Source organism: Thalassophryne amazonica, chromosome 7 (assembly GCF_902500255.1).
Source record: "Thalassophryne amazonica chromosome 7, fThaAma1.1, whole genome shotgun sequence".
Lineage (NCBI taxonomy): Eukaryota > Metazoa > Chordata > Actinopteri > Batrachoidiformes > Batrachoididae > Thalassophryne > Thalassophryne amazonica.
In genome coordinates this window covers 67,428,338-67,449,789 of record NC_047109.1, presented here as the reverse complement: position 1 = coordinate 67,449,789, position 21,452 = coordinate 67,428,338, and the positions used below count along the sequence as shown (strand labels likewise).

Here is a 21,452-nt window from a genome sequence, read left to right as displayed (position 1 = left end):
AATCTGGAAATGGGAAAATAATTTCCCACACAGAGTTATAAATGACACTGCCTTCAGTGCTGAAGGAATGAGGATGTAGGAAGAAGGAAACTGCTGATTTACTGTCAACATTTCTCACAAATAAATGCATGATCCTAAACATTAACTGGACAGCCATTAAGTTCAATCACATACTCGTATTGCCACCTATTGTCAAATTGCACGTTAGCAGTGGTTTTTGGGGTCAGGTAGATGGGGTAAATTAAGTCAGTGATAGAATGTGTGAAAGGCAGGGAAATTTTTTGAAGTGAGACTGTGTCCTGAACTCACTGGGGTACTCACAAGTTGTCTTTATGCATAAAGTCATGTTCACCTGGACACAGGTGAACCCTATTAACTCACATTATGGCTTTACTCACGGTCGATTTGTGGACCCTGAAGATTTTGACTACTGTCTAAAGACCACTGTATGTTTTTGGTCAACCTCATGAACTCACAGTTTCAGATAACTCACGGTTCAAGTTTGTGAACCCCAATTTGGCTGGTTAGGGCCCCTTCACACATAGTGCGAAGTTTGCATTACACACCATGTAATGTCGTCCCTGTCCCTGTGGTGATCTGTCATTCTGGACATTCCAGCTGCATAATGCCTACTGTGTTTGGACAGTCATGGACTAACAACTATCCACTGTGAGGCGTGTGTGTCTGATTGCTGTATTTATGTGGACATAAATAAAAACATATATCACCATGGTGGCGACAAGCTGCAGCAAGCGAGCACACACACGAAGTGGACACTGACAGCCCCCCAGGTAGCGGACACTGACAGCCCCCCAGGTTGAAACGGACCATCAGATCAAAACACAGCGGGCGATCTGACCATCACTTCACCCACGTGAGCTCTGTTCCACATGATGCTGTGTCTGTGCTGTGGCGCGCCGTCCACAAGACACGCGTGTCAGGCAGAACATGCGTGGCTGACTGGACGCACCAGACCAGTAGATGTGGACATCAGAGCACACTGCTTCTCATTCATGTCATTTCAAGACTGTATGTCAGTGACCATGGGTCATCACCAGAGGGACAGAAAGATCATATTTGTATTGCTCGCTTGATAAATGCAGTGTTTTTATATGGTGTGGGATTTTAAATTATTTTGTCATACTTCCATGTCCTTCCTGATATGAGGCAGCTTTCTGCACCTTTCAAAGAAGAACTCTGTAACTCAGTGGTAAAGTCTCTGACTGGTAAACAGAGCTTTTGAAAGGTGCAAGTTCGTGTCCCAGGTGGTGGGTTTTTTCTTTTTTTTAATTATTCCATATAAGCGTGTGATGTGGTTCCACAGGTATGGGCTGCTTTTTATTGTTTAATTATTCTACATAAGCAGCGCGATGTGGTTTCACACATACCAGCTGGTTTTTATTTCTTCCACATAAGCGGCGCCATGTGCTGCACCCAGCACTGTTCCTGCTCGACGGACACTAGCGCGTGCATGAACTCTTGCACCGGGTTCATGCACACCTGCCTGTCGGCGTGATGTTTTGTGGTGCGTTAATTTAGAACTGTTTTGCATTGTTTCACTGTAATCAACCAGACATTGACCAAACTTCACAAGATGTGTGAAGGGACCCAAAGTGAGGTTCACCAGTATATATATATATATATATATATATATATATATATATATATATATATATATATATATATATATATATATATATATATACAGTAGTGTTCAGAATAATAGTAGTGCTATGTGACTAAAAAAGATTAATCCAGGTTTTGAGGATATTTCTTATTGTTACATGGGAAACAAGGTACCAGTAGATTCAGTAGATTCTCACAAATCCAACAAGACCAAGCATTCATGATATGCACACTCTTAAGGCTATGAAATTGGGCTATTAGGAAAAAAAAAAAGTAGAAAAGGGGGTGTTCACTATTATAGTAGCATCTGCTGTTGACGATACAAACTCAAAACTGTTATGTTCAAACTGCTTTTTTTAGCAATCCTGTGAATCACTAAACTAGTATTTAGTTGTATAACCACAGTTTTTCATGATTTCTTCACATCTGCGAGGCATGGAGTCAGCCAACTTGTGGCACCTTTCAACTGGTATTCCACTCCAAGATTCTTTAACAACATTCCACAATTCATTCACATTTCTTGGTTTTGCTTCAGAAACAGCTTTTTTGATGTCACCCCACAAGTTCTCAATTGGATTTAGGTCTGGGGATTGGGCAGGCCACTCCAAAACATTAATTTTGTTGGTTTGGAACCAAGATTTTGCTCGTTTACTAGTGTGCTTGGGGTCATTGTCTTGTTGAAACACCCATTTCAAGGGCATGTCCTCTTCAGCATAAGGCAACATGACCTCTTCAAGTATTTTGACATATCCAAACTGATCCATGATACCTGGTATGCGATATATAGACCCAAAACCATAGTAGAAGAAACATGCTCATATCATGATGCTTGCACCACCATGCTTCACTGTCTTCACTGTGAACTGTGGCTTGAATTCAGAGTTTGGGGGGTCATCTCACAAACTGTCTGCGGCCCTTGGACCCAAAAAGAACAATTTTACTCTCATCAGTCCATAAAATATTCCTCCATTTCTCTTTAGGCCAGTTGATTTGTTCTTTGGCAAATTGTAACCTCTTCTTTTAACCTCTTTTATTTAACAGAGGGACTTTGCGGGGGATTCTTGCCCATAAATTAGCTTCACACAGGCGTCTTCTAACTGTCACAGCACTTACAGGTAACTCCAGACTGTCTTTGATCATCTTGGAGCTGATCAATGGGTGAGCCTTTGCTATTCTGGTTATTCTTCTATCCATTTTGATAGTTGTTTTCCATTTTCTTCCATGCGTATCTGGTTTTTTGTCCATTTTAAAGCATTGGAGTTCATTGTAGATGAACATCCTATAATTTTTTGCACCTGCGTATAGGTCTTCCCCTCTCCAATCAACTTTTTAATCAAACTACGCTGTTCTTCTGAACAATGTCTTGAATGTCCCATTTTCCTCAGGCTTTTAAAGAGAAAAGCATGTTCAACAGGTGCTGGCTTCATCCTTAAATAGGGGAAACCTGATTCACACCTGTTTGTTCTACAAAATTGACGATCTCATTGACTGAATGCGACACTACTATTATTGTGAACACCCCCTTTTCTACTTTTTTTTACTAATAGAACAATTTCATAGCCTTAAGAGTGTGCATATCATGAATGCTTGGTCTTGTTGGATTTGTGAGAATCTACTGAATCTACTGGTACCTTGTTTCCCATGTAACAATAAGAAATATACTCAAAACCTGGATTAATCTTTTTAGTCACATAGCACTACTATTATTCCGAACACGACTGTATATATATATATATATATATATATATATATATATATATATATATATATATATATATATATATATATATATATATATATATATATATATATATATATATATATATATATATACACACACACACACACACACACACATGCACTTTCCAAAGAAAATGGACTCTGGCACACACGGTCGCATTCCTCCTCTCTCCTCTACTCCTTTCTGTTCTCTATCTCTGCTCCGACCTTCAAAGTCCCAGCGTCACCAGACTATGAATTCTTCAAATTAAGATTTGGATTAACCATTGAATTGATCAGATGGTCTCTCAACGCTATTGACACCATTTTTTCGACAAGGAAATCAGGGCTGGGGGACCCTGCATGCCCTGATGGAACCTACCCAGCGGGCTATGCTCTCAACGCCTGAGAGAGATGGAGTGTGACATGCTTGGCTCCACTCTCTGTGGAAGACGTTGTGGATTTATTTCTATTTGCTTTTATTGTGGGAGGTTTGGCACTGATTGGCTTGTGTGCTGCCCTGACCTACAGGAATATTAACAAGGCAGAATCCAGAATCTCGTCCCCTCATCTGTCCATCATGATTAATGAGTTGGGCAATGCTGTGCAATCTCAGACTGCATGAACTCTTGAACTCAAACGCAAAATGGATACCATCTTGGAGCATATCGCTGCATTGCAAAGGAATGTGCTACTGAGGACAGGAGAATATTCTTCATAAATTTGGACTCTAGACGGTCAGAGGTGCAGTAAATTGAATTCTGTATGTCTCCGCCTAACATCAACATGGCAGCCTTATCGGCTCCTGAAGATCAAATACCCTGCTCTTCCCCCAGAAGGATCTACGGCCTTGGTGAAGGAATTCGGCTTCCACTTCTCATCTATCGACCCCCCCCCCACCCCCCCGGCCTGCTGTTGCCAAGCAACATCAGACTTTACACAAACACGGACAGAAACTGACAGAAACTTAACTCATCTGCACACGACGCATGTCTCCCTCCCTTCATCCCTATTACCCCCTCCATGTCTCTCCACTCCCCTCACCCTGGCTTCCTCCCTGCCACCTCGAAGGCAGTGCAGTTTTTACTGCTGCAGCCTTCAACTCCCCAAGCTGGGAGGCACGGGCCCCTCCTGCTGCAGCCTTCACCCACTTTGCCTCAATTTGAATGACGGACTGTTTCAAGTTTAGTGCACATAAACAATGTCAAATGTATATGTGTTGTCTTTAATTCTGTTGTGTGCCATTATTACAGTATCACCTCTGGCTTTTATAACAGCTTGCAGTCTCTGAGGCATGGACTTAATGAGTGACAAACAGTACTCTTCATCAATCTGGCTCCAACTTTCTCTGACTGCTGTTGCCAGATCATCTTTGCAGGTTGGAGCCTTGTCATGGACCATTTTCTTCAACTTCCACCAAAGATTTTCAATTGGATTAAGATCCGGACTATTTGCAGGCCATGACATTGACCCTATGTGTCTTTTTGGAAGGAATGTTTTCACAGTTTTTGCTCTATGGCAAGATGCATTATCATCTTGAAAAAATGATTTCATCATCCACAAACATCCTTTCAATTGATGGGATAAGTGTCCAAAATATCAACATAAACTTGTGCATTTATTGATGATGTAATGACAGCCATCTCCCCAGTGCCTTTACCTGACATGCAGCCCCATATCATCAATGACTCTGGAAATTTACATGTTCTCTTCAGGCAGTCATCTTTATAAATCTCACTGGAACGGCACCAAACAAAAGTTCCAGCATCATCACCTTGCCCAATGCAGATTCGAGATTCATCGCTGAGTATGACTTTCATCCAGTCATCCACAGTCCATGATTGCTTTTCCTTAGCCCATTGTAACCTTGTTTTTTTCTGTTTAGGTGTTAATGATGGCTTTCGTTTAGCTTTTCTGTATGTAAATCCCATTTCCTTTAGGCGGTCTCTTACAGTTCGGTCACAGACGTTGACTCCAGTTTCCTCCCATTCGTTCCTCATTTGTTTTGTTGTGCATTTTCGATTTTTGAGACATATTGCTTTAAGTTTTCTGTCTTGATGCTTTGATGTCTTCCTTGGTCTACCAGTATGTTTGCCTTTAACAACCTTCCCATGTTGTTTGTATTTGGTCCAGAGTTTAGACACAGCTGACTGTGAACAACCAACATCTTTTGCAACATTGCGTGATGATTTACCCTCTTTTAAGAGTTTGACATCTCTTGTGTTGGAGCCATGATTCATGTCAGTCCACTTGGTGCAACAGCTCTCCAAGGTGTGATCACTCCTTTTTAGATGCAGACTAACAAGCAGATCTGATTTGATGCAGATGGTAGTTTTCGGGATGAAAATTTACAGGGTGATTCCATAATTTATTACTCAGAATTGAGTGAGTCCATATTTTTTTCCCTCTGCTTGGACTAAAAAAGTAACCATTACTGACTGCCACAATTTTTTTTTCTCATTTCTTATTGTGTTTCTTAAAGCCAGAAAGTTGCCATTTGAAATGACTTTAGTTTTGTGTCATGTCTGTGATCTGCTTTTTTTCTACAAAATTAAACAACTGAATGAACATCCTCCGAGGCCGGTGATTCCATAATTTTTGCCAGGGGTTGTAATTTCATTGTTGTTGCACTCGTGTAACATGACAATGACAATAAATCTCATCTCATCTCAAAATGTTCTTTTTTAAACTCATTGTCCTAAATAAACTTTAATTTTATTATGTTAGGATTTCTAAGTTTTTTGTTTGATTTTTTTACATAATCTATGAAATAATCAATTTGATGATTTGCTTTTGATCAACAATTACAAACCATTTTTCTTAGTATTATTATCCAGTTAAATGTCAAGTGTTTAACTGTTTGTTAAGCCTCTGTCTCAGTCCACGTGTACACTGCAAACATGGTGTCGAAAGTCTGTTATCAAGAGATTACAACGAAGCAAAAATCTAAAGCCACTAGATGTCAGCCCTGCCTGCTGCACAGCTTTCTCCGTGTTTAATTTAGTGAGTGAAGAGCGTGTGTGAGTTCATGCCCCGATTCTCTCACTCCTTCTCTCTATATATGTCTCTGTATTGCCTCCCCCTTTCTGCTCCTCTTGTTGCAGCTCCCTCAAGAAAGGCCAAAATAATAAAATGCTGACTTCTCAAAGTGCCACCAGTATGTCTGTCTCAGCAGAGCGACCCCGAAGCCTGACGTGAGAGAGAGAGAGAGAGAGAGAGAGAGAGAGAGAGAGAGAGAGAGAGAGAGAGAGAGAGAGAGGGAGGGAGGGGGTAACTTTGTGTGGTTGCTGCCCTGCTGAGGGGCTCCAGCAGCACTGCGCTTCTGTGAAGGTAGGTGTGAGGCTGGTCCTTCTCTCTCTTTCAAAGTGGGGATCTGACCACATGTTGGGCTGATCTGTGCTCTAATTGTGCCACTTGGGATTCCTCTATGTGTGTGCGTGTGTGTCCTGTTCAATCCTCTGTGTGTGACATGACACAGACATGCTGCATGAATGGGACACAGGAACACCTGTTCCAAAAAACTCCGGTGGCCATAAAGCTGAATCTGTGTTCGTGATGGAGGTGTTACTGTTGGAAACTTCATGCTTGGTTTGTTTGTTTCGTCTGACTACTTTATCTGAGGATGTTTTGGGGTCTGTTAACTAGAACCCTGTCAGGAGAAGCTGCCAGTATGTGGCAGGTTAATCCAGCCATTAGTTGTTCAGTGCTTTGATTCAAATTTGTCACAGCAGGCTCCCTCCAGCAGATAGCAGGAGGGAGCTCAGAAACTGGACCTGCTGCTTTCCTCAGATTGGCTTTTGGCAGACGTGTGCTAGAAGGTAAAGTGAGGAGCAGAAGACATTTTGTCTTTGGTTTTCTTTCCTGCTGAAGTCTCTTCTGAAAATCAAATGCTCCAACAAGATCACCTGCTTCACCTTTGACCTGAGTTTTTTTTTTTTTTTTCTCTAAAACAAAAATAAACACATTATGTGATGTGCTCTGATGTGATAAGTTTCTTTGATGGTTTATTTTATGTTGCCCTCAACTCTTTGAATATGGTAATGACTGGCAGATCAAGTTAGACACACCCCCACATGTGCTGTCATGTGCAATGGGGGGGTTTCAGCCCTGTGTGTTAAAAATAACTAAACTTTTTTGCAGCATTATTATGTTATCACTAAATCACAAAGAAATTATTTGCATGACTTGGTGTCAACATGTAAGGTGTAGGTGTTGCACTGTCCTAGTGTCCATCCTCATTTAAGTTGTTTTATGGCATTCTCTTTTTGACAGCTGTAATTAGGGATGGGTATTGATAAGATTTTATCGATAGATGCCATTATCGAGTCCGCTTATCAATCCGATTCCTTATCGATTCCCTTATCAATACCTCTTGTGAATTTTCTGTGTACTAAAAGTAGGCTTTAAAGGTTTTCTACAACCCCAATTTCAATGAAGTTGGGACGTTTGTGTAAAATGTAAATAAAAGATTTACAAATCCTTTTCAACCTATAATAAACTGAATACACCACAAAGACAAGATATTTAATGTTCAAACTGATAAACTTTATTGTTTTTGTGCAGATATTTGCTCATTTTGAAATGGATGCCTGCAACACGTTTCAAAAAAGCTGGGACAGTGGTATGTTTACCACTGTGTTACATCACCTTTCCTTCTAACAACACTCAATAAGCGTTTGGGAACTGAGGAAATTGTTGAAGCTTTGTAGGTGGAATTCTTTCCCATTCTTGCTTGATGTACGACTTCAGTTGTTCAACAGTCTAGGGTCTCCGTGTCGTATTTTGCACTTCATAATGTGCCACACATTTTCACTGGGCGACATGTCTGGACTGAAGGCAGGCCAGTCTTGAACTTGCGCTGTTTTACTATGAAGCCACACTGTTGTAACACATGCAGAATGTGGCTTGGCATTGTCTTGCTGAAATAAGCAGGGACGTCCCTGTAAAAGACATTGCGTGGATGGCAGCATGTGTTGCGCCAAAACCTGGATGTACCTTTCAGCATTGATAGTGCCATCACAGATGCGTAAGTTGCCCATGCCATGGGCACTAACAAACCCCATACCATCACAGATGCTGGCTTTTGAACTTTGCTCTGGAAACAATCTGGATGGTCTTTCCCTTCTTTTGTCTGGAGAACATGACGTCCATGATTTCCAAAAACAATTTCAAATGTGGACTCATCAGACCACAGCCCACTTTACGTCTGTCCATTTCAAATGAGCTCGGGCCCAGAGAAGGGGGCAGCATTTCTGGATGTTGTTGATGTATGGCTTTTGCTTTGCATGGTGGAGTTTTAACTTGCACTTCTAGATGTAGCGACAAACTGTATTAACTGACAATGGTTTTCTGAAGTGTTTTTGAGCCCGCGCGGTAAGTTCCTTTACGCAATGATGTCGGTTTTTAATGCAGTGCTGACTGAGGGACTGAAGGTCATAGGCATTCAATGTTGGTTTTTGACCTTGCCGCTTAAGTGTAGAAGGTTCTCCAGATTCTCTGAATCTTCTGATTATATTATGGACTGTAGATGATGGAATCCATAAATTCCTTGCAATTGAATGTTGAGAAACATTGTTCTTAAACTGTTGGACTGCTTTTTTTTTTCACACAGTTGTTCACAAAGTGGTGACCCTCGCCCCATCTTTGCTTGTGAATGGCTGAGCCTTTTGCGGATGCTCCTTTTCAATCAATCAATCAATCAATCAATTTTTTTTATATAGCACCAAATCACAACAAACAGTTGCCCCAAGGCGCTTTATATTGTAAGGCAAGGCCATACAATAATTACGTAAAACCCCAACGGTCAAAACAACCCCCTGTGAGCAAGCACTTGGCTACAGTGGGAAGGAAAAACTCCCTTTTAACAGGAAGAAACCTCCAGCAGAACCAGGCTCAGGGAGGGGCAGTCTTCTGCTGGGACTGGTTGGGGCTGAGGGAGAGAACTAGGAAAAAGACATGCTGTGGAGGGGAGCAGAGATCGATCACTAATGATTAAATTCAGAGTGGTGCATACAGAGCAAAAAGAGAAAGAAACAGTGCATCATGGGAACCCCCCAGCAGTCTACGTCTATAGCAGCATAACTAAGGGATGGTTCAGGGTCACCTGATCCAGCCCTAACTATAAGCTTTAGCAAAAAGGAAAGTTTTAAGCCTAATCTTAAAAGTAGAGAGGGTGTCTGTCTCCCTGATCCGAATTGGGAGCTGGTTCCACAGGAGAGGAGCCTGAAAGCTGAAGGCTCTGCCTCCCATTCTACTCTTACAAACCCTAGGAACTACAAGTAAGCCTGCAGTCTGAGAGCGAAGCGCTCTATTGGGGTGATATGGTACTACGAGGTCCCTAAGATAAGATGGGACCTGATTATTCAAAACCTTATAAGTAAGAAGAAGAATTTTTAATTCTATTCTAGAATTAACAGGAAGCCAATGAAGAGAGGCCAATATGGGTGAGATATGCTCTCTCCTTCTAGTCCCCGTTAGTACTCTAGCTACAGCATTTTGAATTAACTGAAGGCTTTTCAGGGAACTTTTAGGACAACCTGATAATAATGAATTACAGTAGTCCAGCCTAGAGGAAATAAATGCATGAATTATTTTTTCAGCATCACTCTGAGACAAGACCTTTCTAATTTTAGAGATATTGCGTAAATGCAAAAAAGCAGTCCTACATATTTGTTTAATATGCGCTTTGAATGACATATCCTGATCAAAAATGACTCCAAGATTTCTCACAGTATTACTAGAGGTCAGGGTAATGCCATCCAGAGTAAGGATCTGGTTAGACACCATGTTTCTAAGATTTGTGGGGTCAAGTACAATAACTTCAGTTTTATTTGAGTTTAAAAGCAGGAAATTAGAGGTCATCCATGTCTTTATGTCTGTAAGACAATCCTGCAGTTTAGCTAATTGGTGTGTGTCCTCTGGCTTCATGGATAGATAAAGCTGGGTATCATCTGCGTAACAATGAAAATTTAAGCAATACCGTCTAATAATACTGCCTAAGGGAAGCATGTATAAAGTGAATAAAATTGGTCCTAGCACAGAACCTTGTGGAACTCCATAATTAACCTTAGTCTGTGAAGAAGATTCCCCATTTACATGAACAAATTGTAATCTATTATACAAATATGATTCAAACCACTGCAGCGCAGTGCCTGTAATACCTATGGCATGCTCTAATCTCTGTAATAAACTTTTATGGTCAACAGTATCAAAAGCAGCACTAAGGTCTAACAGAACAAGCACAGAGATGAGTCCACTGTCTGAGGCCATAAGAAGATCATTTGTAACCTTCACTAATGCTGTTTCTGTACTATGATGAATTCTAAAACCTGACTGAAACTCTTCAAATAGACCATTCCTCTGCAGATGATCAGTTAGCTGTTTTACAACTACCCTTTCAAGAATTTTTGAGAGAAAAGGAAGGTTGGAGATTGGCCTATAATTAGCTAAGATAACTGGGTCAAGTGATGGCTTTTAAGTAATGGTTTAATTACTGCCACCTTAAAAGCCTGTGGTACATAGCCAACTAACAAAGACAGATTGATCATATTTAAGATCGAAGCATTAAATAATGGTAGGGCTTCCTTGAGCAGCCTGGTAGGAATGGGGTCTAATAGACATGTTGATGGTTTGGATGAAGTAACTAATGAAAATAACTCAGACAGAACAATCTGAGAGAAAGAGTCTAACCAAATACCGGCATCACTGAAAGCAGCCAAAGATAACGATACATCTTTGGGATGGTTATGAGTAATTTTTTCTCTAATAGTTAAAATTTTGTTAGCAAAGAAAGTCATGAAGTCATTACTAGTTAAAGTTAATGGAATACTCAGCTCAATAGAGCTCTGACTCTTTGTCAGCCTGGCTACAGTGCTGAAAAGAAACCTGGGGTTGTTCTTATTTTCTTCAATTAGTGATGAGTAGAAAGATGTCCTAGCTTTACGGAGGGCTTTTTTATAGAGCAACAGACTCTTTTTCCAGGCTAAATGAAGATCTTCTAAATTAGTGAGACACCATTTCCTCTCCAACTTACGGGTTATCTGCTTTAAGCTACGAGTTTGTGAGTTATACCACGGAGTCAGGCACTTCTGATTTAAAGCTCTCTTTTTCAGAGGAGCTACAGCATCCAAAGTTGTCTTCAATGAGGATGTAAAACTATTGACGAGATACTCTATCTCACTTACAGAGTTTAGGTAGCTACTCTGCACTGTGTTGGTATATGGCATTAGAGAACATAAAGAAGGAATCATATCCTTAAACCTAGTTACAGCGCTTTCTGAAAGACTTCTAGTGTAATGAAACTTATTCCCCACTGCTGGGTAGTCCATCAGAGTAAATGTAAATGTTATTAAGAAATGATCAGACAGAAGGGAGTTTTCAGGGAATACTGTTAAGTCTTCAATTTCCATACCATAAGTCAGAACAAGATCTAAGATATGATTAAAGTGGTGGGTGGACTCATTTACATTTTGAGCAAAGCCAATAGAGTCTAGTAATAGATTAAATGCAGTGTTGAGGCTGTCATTCTCAGCATCTGTGTGGATGTTAAAATCGCCCACTATAATTATCTTATCTGAGCTAAGCACTAAGTCAGACAAAGGGTCTGAAAATTCACAGAGAAACTCACAGTAACGACCAGGTGGACGATAGATAATAACAAATAAAACTGGTTTTTGGGACTTCCAATTTGGATGGACAAGACTAAGGATCTTTTAAACCCAATCATGACACTCACCTGTTTCCAATTAACCTGTTCACCTGTGGAATGTTACAAACTGGTGTTCTTTGAGCATTCATCAACTTTTCCAGTCTTTTGTTTTCCCTGTCCCAGCATTTTTGAAATGTGTTGCAGGCATCCATTTCAAAATGAGCAAATATTTGCACAAAAACAAAAAGTCTATCAGTTTGAACATTAAATATCTTGTCTTTGTGGTGTATTCAGTTGAATATAGGTTATAGAGGATTTGCAAATCATTGTATTCTGTTGCAAATCACTGTATTCTGTTTTATTTACATTTTACACAAACGTCCCAACTTCATTGGAATTGGGGTTGTATGCCAACAACACTTTATTGAGTCTTAAAGTAAATATATATGAAATTGGTCACTGGATCCTTGATTTCTGGACATAAATAGAAATGAACAAATCTGTAATTTTTGTCAAAAGCATTTCCTTTCAGACATTAATGGCACAAATTTAACTCCATGCCTCTGACGTGAGCTCAGCCGGCTGTGCTGCACGTCAGCATCAATATAAACTAAAAAGAACACAGGACGTCTCATTTTGGGAGGAAAAAAAAACATTTTGGTCGATTGTAGTTTATTGTTTGTATTACAACGTTTGGAAAGAGGTGTCCTTTGATTTAAAATGGCGATTTTCAAAAACAACAGCCACTCTGAAGAACCGATAAGGGAATTGTTAAGCAAAAAGGCTATTGATGTTGGTGGATCGAATCGTTTCTTAACGGTTCTCGAAAAGAACTGATATCGCAGAATGAATGGTCCCCCTAAAAATCGGTCCCCTCAATGACGTGGTTCACAGATTAACACCTCGTTTCTGCTTCAAACTGGACTCCAGTCATCATGTATCTCAGCGACAGATATCTGAAGCTTTTGTACAACAATCATTTCCACATAAATTCAGCATTATTTCATCATAAAAGGTGGCGGAAGCAATCAGAGTGCCACAGCTAAACGAGCTGCTAGCTGATGCGTTCACTGCACATTGGACATTTCAAAGTGTTATGGAATTTTGCCTCGTTTCTGCTTGAAATGGCCTCGTTTCCTGTTAAAACTGACTTTAGAATGATTTAAGAGGTTTTACCTTTATCATCTGATGGTTAATAATCCCATTAATCTATTTGATCGCTTTGGGTGAAGAGACTCCACCTCAGATGTGCTGCTGTGGTCTGAAATGACGCATGTGCAGATGCAAAAGGCGGACCAGTTGTTAAGGGGCGGCCCGTTCGGTCTGCTACACCAGTTCTTGATACTCAACCCTCGCTGTGATGTCACATTGATCGGGGCGCTGAGGGGAAGCACGGGTTTAACTAAACCTTGAAATCAAACTGAGTGAGTATTTGACCCTCAGATTTTAAGTTGAGCTTTCTTTGGAGGTTCAGTGTGCATCTGTGAAATGTGAAAGAATAAATAAGCAGATTCTCCAAAAATGTGTTTGCAGAATGAAATTCTACTGCAGGTGATAATGGCTGATACAAATGATTTATCACTTTAATTCACTTTTTATTTTGTTCCTGCTGTTCCAGAATGAAAGTGATTTTTAGACTTAAAACTAATCCAAAGATTGGTTAGATTGAGATGAAAAGAGATATCTTACTGACATTCTCCAGATAATCAGCTTTTCTGAGCAGATTTCAATTTGTTGCTTTTTTATGATTTGTAGCAGCATGAGGGACTTTAGAAATGAAGAATGCGATCAAATTCTCAGAAAATTCTTAGAACGAGATCACAGTAGAAAAAAAAAAAACTTATTCACAAAGGATCTTCTCCATAAGAGAGCATGTAAGGTATGGGGAGGAGATCTTTTAGGGCCCTTGCTTGATTATTTATTCCGCACGGACACAGTAAATAATCACACAGTGTATAGCACACAGGTCTTTGGGGATGATCCAACGGCACATTGCTATTTCTACAGCATGTAAACTAAACACAAGTTGGTCACAAAGGGGATGAACGTTGTCATTTCATTAGTTATGGGAGTGTTTTAAGGTGCGTTTACACATAAGCAAGACACATTACGAATGTCATTTTTCTGTCATTCGTGACACATTGCTGACATTTTTAATGTGACTTAACGCATCTGAATAGGTTTCTTAATAGTGCGTGTTGGTACGTGATATTCTTGATATTCGTGGAGCATGTTTTTGCCTGTCAAAAAATCTTCCACAAATGTCACACACCGCCCTCATTTCGTCTCACGTCGTGGAGGTCGCAACTGAGCGTATTGATCCGTCTTGATGAGTATTGATCCTTAATAGAACGTGACAACGTTCGTAGTGGTTCCTGTGATGGTTCTTGGAGCCCAAACTGTCACGTGTTATTACGAAGTGACACGGAAACTGTCAAGTTTTGACACGACTTGTAACGCGGTGTCACATTTCACTGCGCGCCACGACGAATCGGTTTTCTGTCATGTGCACACAATTAAACTCAGCTCCAAATGTCGTTCCACAGTTCCTGCTGAAGCTCCTCGGGACGCTCATGCAGGTGTTCCACCTGCTGTTGTAACCGATGAGCGGGAGAACGAGTCTGAGCCAGAGGAACCAGAGGAGTGAGAGGAGACTCACCTGCAGCCAGACATCTCTGCACCTCCTCCAGTCCGGCGGAGGAAGAAGCGTGTGCACAATTAAACCCTGCTGCACCGCATTCAGTTTGATTGCTGACACCAAGTCGGCTAAAAGACTAATTTCAGTGCTCTTCAGCGCGCTCCTGCAGGTGTTTGGAAAAATGCGTGAGACGACAGCCGCATGAAGCCACACATCTGGCGCTGTCCTCCTCCTCCTCCTCTCTGAGCCACTCCATGGCACAGAGCCCAACTACGCATGCAGTCACAAAGTTCTTCTGAAAAACTGGAGCGATCTGAATGCAGTTGGATGAATATGGTTGCGTGTGTGGAGACAGTTCACCTCATTCACAACGTGACAGAACTTAATGCGCTGTTACGTGCAATAGCGAGCAACAATGTGGAACACTATTCTTGACCGTGTGTAATGGTTCCTGATAATTCTCCAGCAACACGTGCCATTAATCGTAACGTGTGGTAACAGGTTGCAGCAGTTCCTAAGGACACCTGATGCCTCTGCCCCGAATCATCACATTCGTGATCAGCGGCCAAGAATGTGTACTTCGTGGCATTCGTGACTTGTCGTCGTTATGTGTAAGCGCAGCATTAGGTATAGCATCAAATAAAAGCATCACCTGGTTTATCCGGTTTAAACGGTATGGCAGAGATTTGGACTCTACCGTCTAATTGCGATAACGCCCATGGAGTTTTGGAATCTAGGAAAACTCCTTTGTGAATCATCTGTGAACCACTGGTCCTTTGCTGCAGAGGGCAGAGGAGGGGGATTTCTGAGCTAAGGTGTGTCTCTCACTGAGACAAGAGTGTTCATGTGAGACACCTGATTGTATTCCGCACTTAGCAGTTCTGTTGCTGAACACCGCAAAGCCAAGACAGCAACGTGCAATATTTGCAAAGCCGTTTATTTATTTCAGTGGAGGTGGACGGCTCCATCGTGACCTGAATCAAACATTTGAGAAAGCACCACTTTAAATAACGGAAGGATTTTTTAACCGGAGCAGAAAGACAATATCAGCCAGGGAATGATGATTTGCCCAGATCGACTTCAAATATGAGGAAATGAAGTACTTTCATTAATTTTTTTTTGGTGGTTTCATGCTGAGTTTTGTAAATGAGGAAATGCTCTGACCATCCTGAAAATGCTTCATGTATTAAGAGCAGGTGTGTCATCCAGTCTTCAAGAGATGAAACTTCAGCCACTGACCCAATAATAAATAAATTTACTTAATTATTTCACCAAAACATCAAATCTAGGCTTGCATCTTAGATGTACCTTCTGACATCTTATAGCTGTAGTTTTGAGATCTGCACAATAAATGGTCTCAAAATTACATTATATCTGTTGGGTCCCTTTGCTAAGGGACCCATTCAGAAATATTCAGATTATAATTTTTACACTTAAGTTTATATCGTGATATATACCGTTACTGTGAAGGGATTCAATTTATAGAGCAATGTGAATTTTAGGTCATATCGCCCAGCCCTAGTCACCTGGCATTGCCTTTAAGAGACAGGTGCACAAGCCACTGGCCCATTACTCTGATAGCAAAGTCAGAAGTCAAATGTTTTCTGTGTGCAAAGTGTAAACACGCTTGAGTGGGAGCAGCTATCACCCAGAACAGCTGCTCGAGGCAACACCTTCTTCATCGCCTACATGTCCCTTCCCTGACCACAGTTGCTTCCATTTTTCTAATGTTAGGACTCCTTGATATAATTTTTTACACTAAGTTAGCAGAATCCATACAGCCTCAAGACACCAAAGCAGCTCTGAAGATTTGTCAGCATGCATGGGTCGCCTTCTCCACATCTTACTGCCCAAGTGTAACATTCCAAATCTGCCCTCAGCTTAATTTTAGCTGCACAAGTCACCTTCTTCCAGCCATGTGAATCTGCCACCACTCTGTTTGTTCCTGCAGGCTGCTTTGGAATAACAATTTTGAGATGTGAGAATAATTTTCTTCCTTAACAGAAATCCAAAAAGTTTAATTCAGTATCTTTTTTTTGTCAGTGATGGTAATTTTTTACATCTGCTCCACTGCTGGATCAAAGTCAGCCCACTCAGAGTGGTAACTTTGTCTGAGATCTTTTAGTGTTTGTTTTCTCAGTACAAAAAAAAAAGAAGTTGAACAGGAGTGGATTTTACATCATTATGGTGCATTTATGACTGCAACCTTGATATTTAAATCTCTGTAATGGATATATAAAACTCCGCACTCTTTGGCTCATTCGGCATTGAAAATATCATGTTCCCATGATGTTGAATAGTTAAGGAGAAAAATGAAAAATTGCACAAGCTTTACATTCCTTTTAGGAAATCATGACTTTTGTTTCAGTGCCTTCATTGAAATAATAAGAAATGTGAAATACCTGTTGACTGAAGGTGTGTCACTCAGTCTCAGTCAGAGTGTTTTGTTTAAATTCTTATTTTGAAGTGTTATTATGGCTGATGCTAGACAGGAGAATTAGGATATTATCTCAAAAGAAAACTAAAACTTATATTCTGGTGTGATGTGTTAAGTGTGTTTGAGCCTGTTATGTGTGTGTGTGTGGGGGGGTCTTATGTACTGTACTGATTGGAAAATATCTGATCTGTTTGCCAGATGATAAAAACATAATATTAATAATAATTTGCCTTGTGACTCTTGTCAAATGGCTTTAAATGTTGTGAAAGTGTAGGAACACGGACCCACAACAGGGGGCGCAAATGAACGGACAATGGAGAAAGTCAAATAACAAAGCTTTACTGTTGTGAAAGTTGCACAACAAACACAACTGATTACAATTTCGGGAACAAGCCGAATTCCAATGGTGTCGTGTGGGCAGGCTCGAAGGTAGGAGACGTCTGTCCAAGTCGAACCGGAACCACCCGATTTCCACCGCCACCGAACCCCGGGAATACTGGAGCCGCCAAGTCCCGAACTCCCAGGTGGCCACTGCCTCCGCTCGTCGGATCCGGTACTGCTGGCGAGGAACAGAAACAGTCAGATGTGGGTGCGGCTGCACCCAGTAACACGTAGGGTGGAAACACCACCTCCACCTCTCGTCAGATACAATACTGCAGTGTAGGAATGTGAGTACTTATCCAATAACGTCCAACACAGTCTTCAGCTGTCCTATACACAAGCAACAAGGTATTAAGGTTTTAATCAACAGAATGATTGGCTGAGTTCGTTACCTCCTTGGTAGTGCGATATCTCGGCAATGAGGTGGAGATGCCGTCCTGCTGATATATCCCTGCAGATCTGGTGATTGATGACAGCTGTCGCAGGTGATGGGTGACAGCTGTCACCCTGGCTGCTCCTGTGAGGCGGCAGCGCCCTCTGGTGCCTGGAGCCCGCACTCCAGGCAGGGCGCCCTCTGGTGGTGGTGGGCCAGCAGTACCTCCTCTTCAGCGGCCCACACAACAGGACCCCCCCCTCAACGGGCGCCCCCTGGCACCCGACCAGGCTTGTCCGGGTGGCGGCGGTAGAAGTCGGCCAGGAGGGCCGGGTCCAGGATGAAGCTCTTCTTCACCCAGGAGCGTTCTTTGGGGCCGTACCCCTCCCAGTCCACCAAATACTGGAAGCCCCGGCCCATCCGTCGAACATCCAAGAGCCGGCGCACAGTCCAAGCCGGCTCGCCATCGATGATCCGGGCAGGAGGTGGTGCCCGACCCGGTGTACAGAGGGGTGAGGTGTGACGTGGTTTGATCCTTGACACGTGAAACACGGGATGGATCCGCAGTGAGGCCGGAAGCTGAAGCCTCACTGCGGCGGGACTGATGACCTTGAGAATCTTAAAGGGACCTATGTACCGTTCTTGTAGTTTCGGGGAGGCTACTTGAAGTGGAATGTCCTTAGTTGATAACCACACCTCCTGCCCAGGACGATACGTAGGGGCCGGGGTCCGCCAACGGTCTGCATGGGCCTTTGTCCTCATCCGGGCCCTCAGCAAAGCAGAATGGGCGGCACGCCACACCCGACGGCACTTCCGCAGGTGGGCCTGGACCGAGGGCACACCGACCTCTCCCTCAACCACCGGAAACAACGGGGGCTGGTACCCCAGACACACCTCAAAAGGGGAGAGGCCAGTGGCTGAAGAGACCTGGCTGTTGTGGGCATACTCGATCCAGGCCAGATGGGTACTCCAGGCCGCCGGGTGCGCGGCTGTCACGCAACGCAGGGTCTGCTCCATCTCTTGATTGGCCCGTTCTGCTTGCCCGTTGGTTTGGGGATGATACCCGGATGAGAGACTGACCGTGGCCCCCAGTTCCCGGCAGAAGCTCCTCCAGACGTGCGAGGAGAACTGGGGACCGCGATCGGAGACGATGTCTGTAGGGATCCCATGCAGCCGGACGACGTGGTGGACCAGGAGGTCCGCTGACTCCTGGGCCGTTGGGAGCTTCGGGAGGGCCACGAAGTGGGCCGCCTTGGAGAATCGGTCCACTATCGTGAGGATGACGGTGTTGCCCTGGGACGTCGGGAGGCCCGTGACAAAATCCAGGCCGATGTGAGACCAGGGGCGATGAGGCACGGGCAGCGGCTGTAGCAGTCCCGAAGCCTTGCGATGGTCGGCCTTGCCCCTGGCGCAGGTGGTACAGGCCTGGATGTAATCCCGGACGTCGACCTCTAGGGACGCCCACCAGAAGCGCTGCCGGACAACTGCCACGGTTCTTCGCACCCCTGGATGACAGGAGAGCTTAGAGCCGTGACAGAAGTCCAGGACTGCAGCCCTAGCCTCTGGTGGGACGTAAAGTCTATCCTTCGGCCCGGTTCCGGGGTCCGGGTTTCGTGCCAGGGCCTCCCGGACGGTTCTCTATACGTCCCAGGTGAGGGTGGCCACGATAGCGGACTCCGGGATGATGGGTTCCAATGGATCCGACACCTCCGTTTTGACTTCATCTTCATGTACCCGGGACAAGGCATCCGATCTCTGGTTTTTGGTCCCGGGACAGTAGGTGATCCGGAAGTCAAAACGGCCGAAGAACAGTGACCAGCGGGCTTGCCTGGGGTTCAGCCGCTTGGCGGTCCTGATATACTCCAGGTTCCGGTGGTCAGTGAAAACCGTGAAAGGCACGGACGTTCCCTCCAACAGATGTCTCCACTCTTCAAGGGCCTCTTTCACCGCAAGGAGTTCTCGATTGCCGACGTCATAATTTCGTTCGGCCGGGGTCAACCTGCAGGAAAAATAGGCACATGGGTGAAGGACCTTATCGGTCTTCCCGCTCTGGGAAAGCACAGCTCCTATCCCTGAGTCTGAGGCGTCCACTTCAACCACTAACTGGCGACTAGGATCGGGCTGCACCAGAACGGGTGCAGACGAGAAGCGCCGTTTCAACTCCTTGAACGCGGCCTCGCAACGATCCGACCAGGTGAAGGGGACTTTTGGTGAGGTCAGGGCTGTCAGGGGGCTAACTACCTGACTGTAGCCCTTAATGAACCTCCTGTAGAAATTAGCAAAGCCGAGGAACTGTTGCAGCTTCCTACGGCTAGTGGGTTGGGGCCAGTCTCTCACCGCCGCAACCTTGGCCGGATCAGGAGCGACGGAGTTGGGGGAGATGATAAATCCCAGGAAGGACAAAGATGTGCGGTGAAACTCACACTTCTCACCCTTCACAAACAGCCGGTTCTCCAACAACCGCTGCAGGACCTGACGTACATGCCGGACATGAGTCTCAGGATCCGGAGAAAAGATGAGTATATCGTCTAGATATACGAAGACGAATCGGTGCAGGAAATCCCGCAAGACGTCGTTAACCAAAGCTTGGAACGTCGCGGGGGCGTTTGTGAGGCCGAACGGCATGACCAGGTACTCAAAGTGACCTAAGGGGGTGTTAAATGCCGTCTTCCACTCGTCTCCCTTCCGGACCCGAACCAGATGATACGCATTTCTAAGATCTAGTTTGGTGAATATTCGGGCTCCATGCAGGGGCGTGAACACTGAATCCAACAGGGGCAACGGGTATCGATTACGAACCGTGATTTCGTTCAGTCCCCTATAATCAATGCATGGACGAAGTCCGCCGTCTTTTTTACCCACAAAAAAGAAACCTGCACCCATCGGGGAGGTGGAATTCCGGATCAACCCGGCGGCTAACGAGTCCCGGATGTAGGTCTCCATTGATTCGCGTTCAGGTCGTGAGAGGTTGTACAGCCTGCTAGACGGGAACTCACAGCCTGGAACCAAATCAATGGCACAACCGTACGGACGGTGGGGGGGAAGGGTGAGTGCCAGATCCTTGCTGAACACATCCACAAGGTCGTGGTACTCCACCGGCACCGTCCCTAGATTGGGTGGGACTCTGACCTCCTCCTTAGCCTGGGAACCGGGGGGTACCGAGGAACCTAAACACACCCGATGGCAGGTCTCGCTCCACTGAACCACTACCCCGGACGGCCAGTCGATCCGGGGATTGTGTTTCAACATCCAGGGAAACCCCAAGATCACACGGGAGGTAGTTGGAGTCACAAAAAACTCGATCTCCTCCCGGTGATTTCCTGACACCACCAGAGTTACAGGTGGTGTCCTATGTGTGATTGGAGGGAGGAGGGAGCCATCTAGTGCTCGTACCTGCACAGGCGAGGTAAGAGCCACCAGAGGGAGCCCTATCTCCCTGGCCCATCTGCTGTCCAACAGATTCCCTTCAGAGCCCGTGTCCACCAGTGCTGGGGCCTTCAGGGTTAAATCCTCATACAGGATTGTAACTGGGAGTCGTGTAGCAATGTGGGTGTGTCCCACGTGAATGTCTCGGCCCACCCCTAGCCCAGTCTCTAGGGGCGGGCGTTGGTGTTTAACCGCTCGGGGCAGT

General features: G+C 43.9%; 1 protein-coding gene across 1 annotated transcript in view; it reads left to right on the top strand.

Moving 5' to 3' along the window:
* The first annotated feature begins 6,569 nt into the window (after positions 1-6,569).
* tmod4 (tropomodulin 4 (muscle)) overlaps positions 6,570-21,452 on the top strand; it is a 67,028-nt gene continuing 52,145 nt past the window's right edge. Inside the window, exon 1 of the mRNA XM_034174367.1 lies at positions 6,570-6,675. The gene's annotated coding sequence lies outside the window, so the exon portion shown is untranslated. The remainder of the gene's footprint in view (positions 6,676-21,452) is intronic.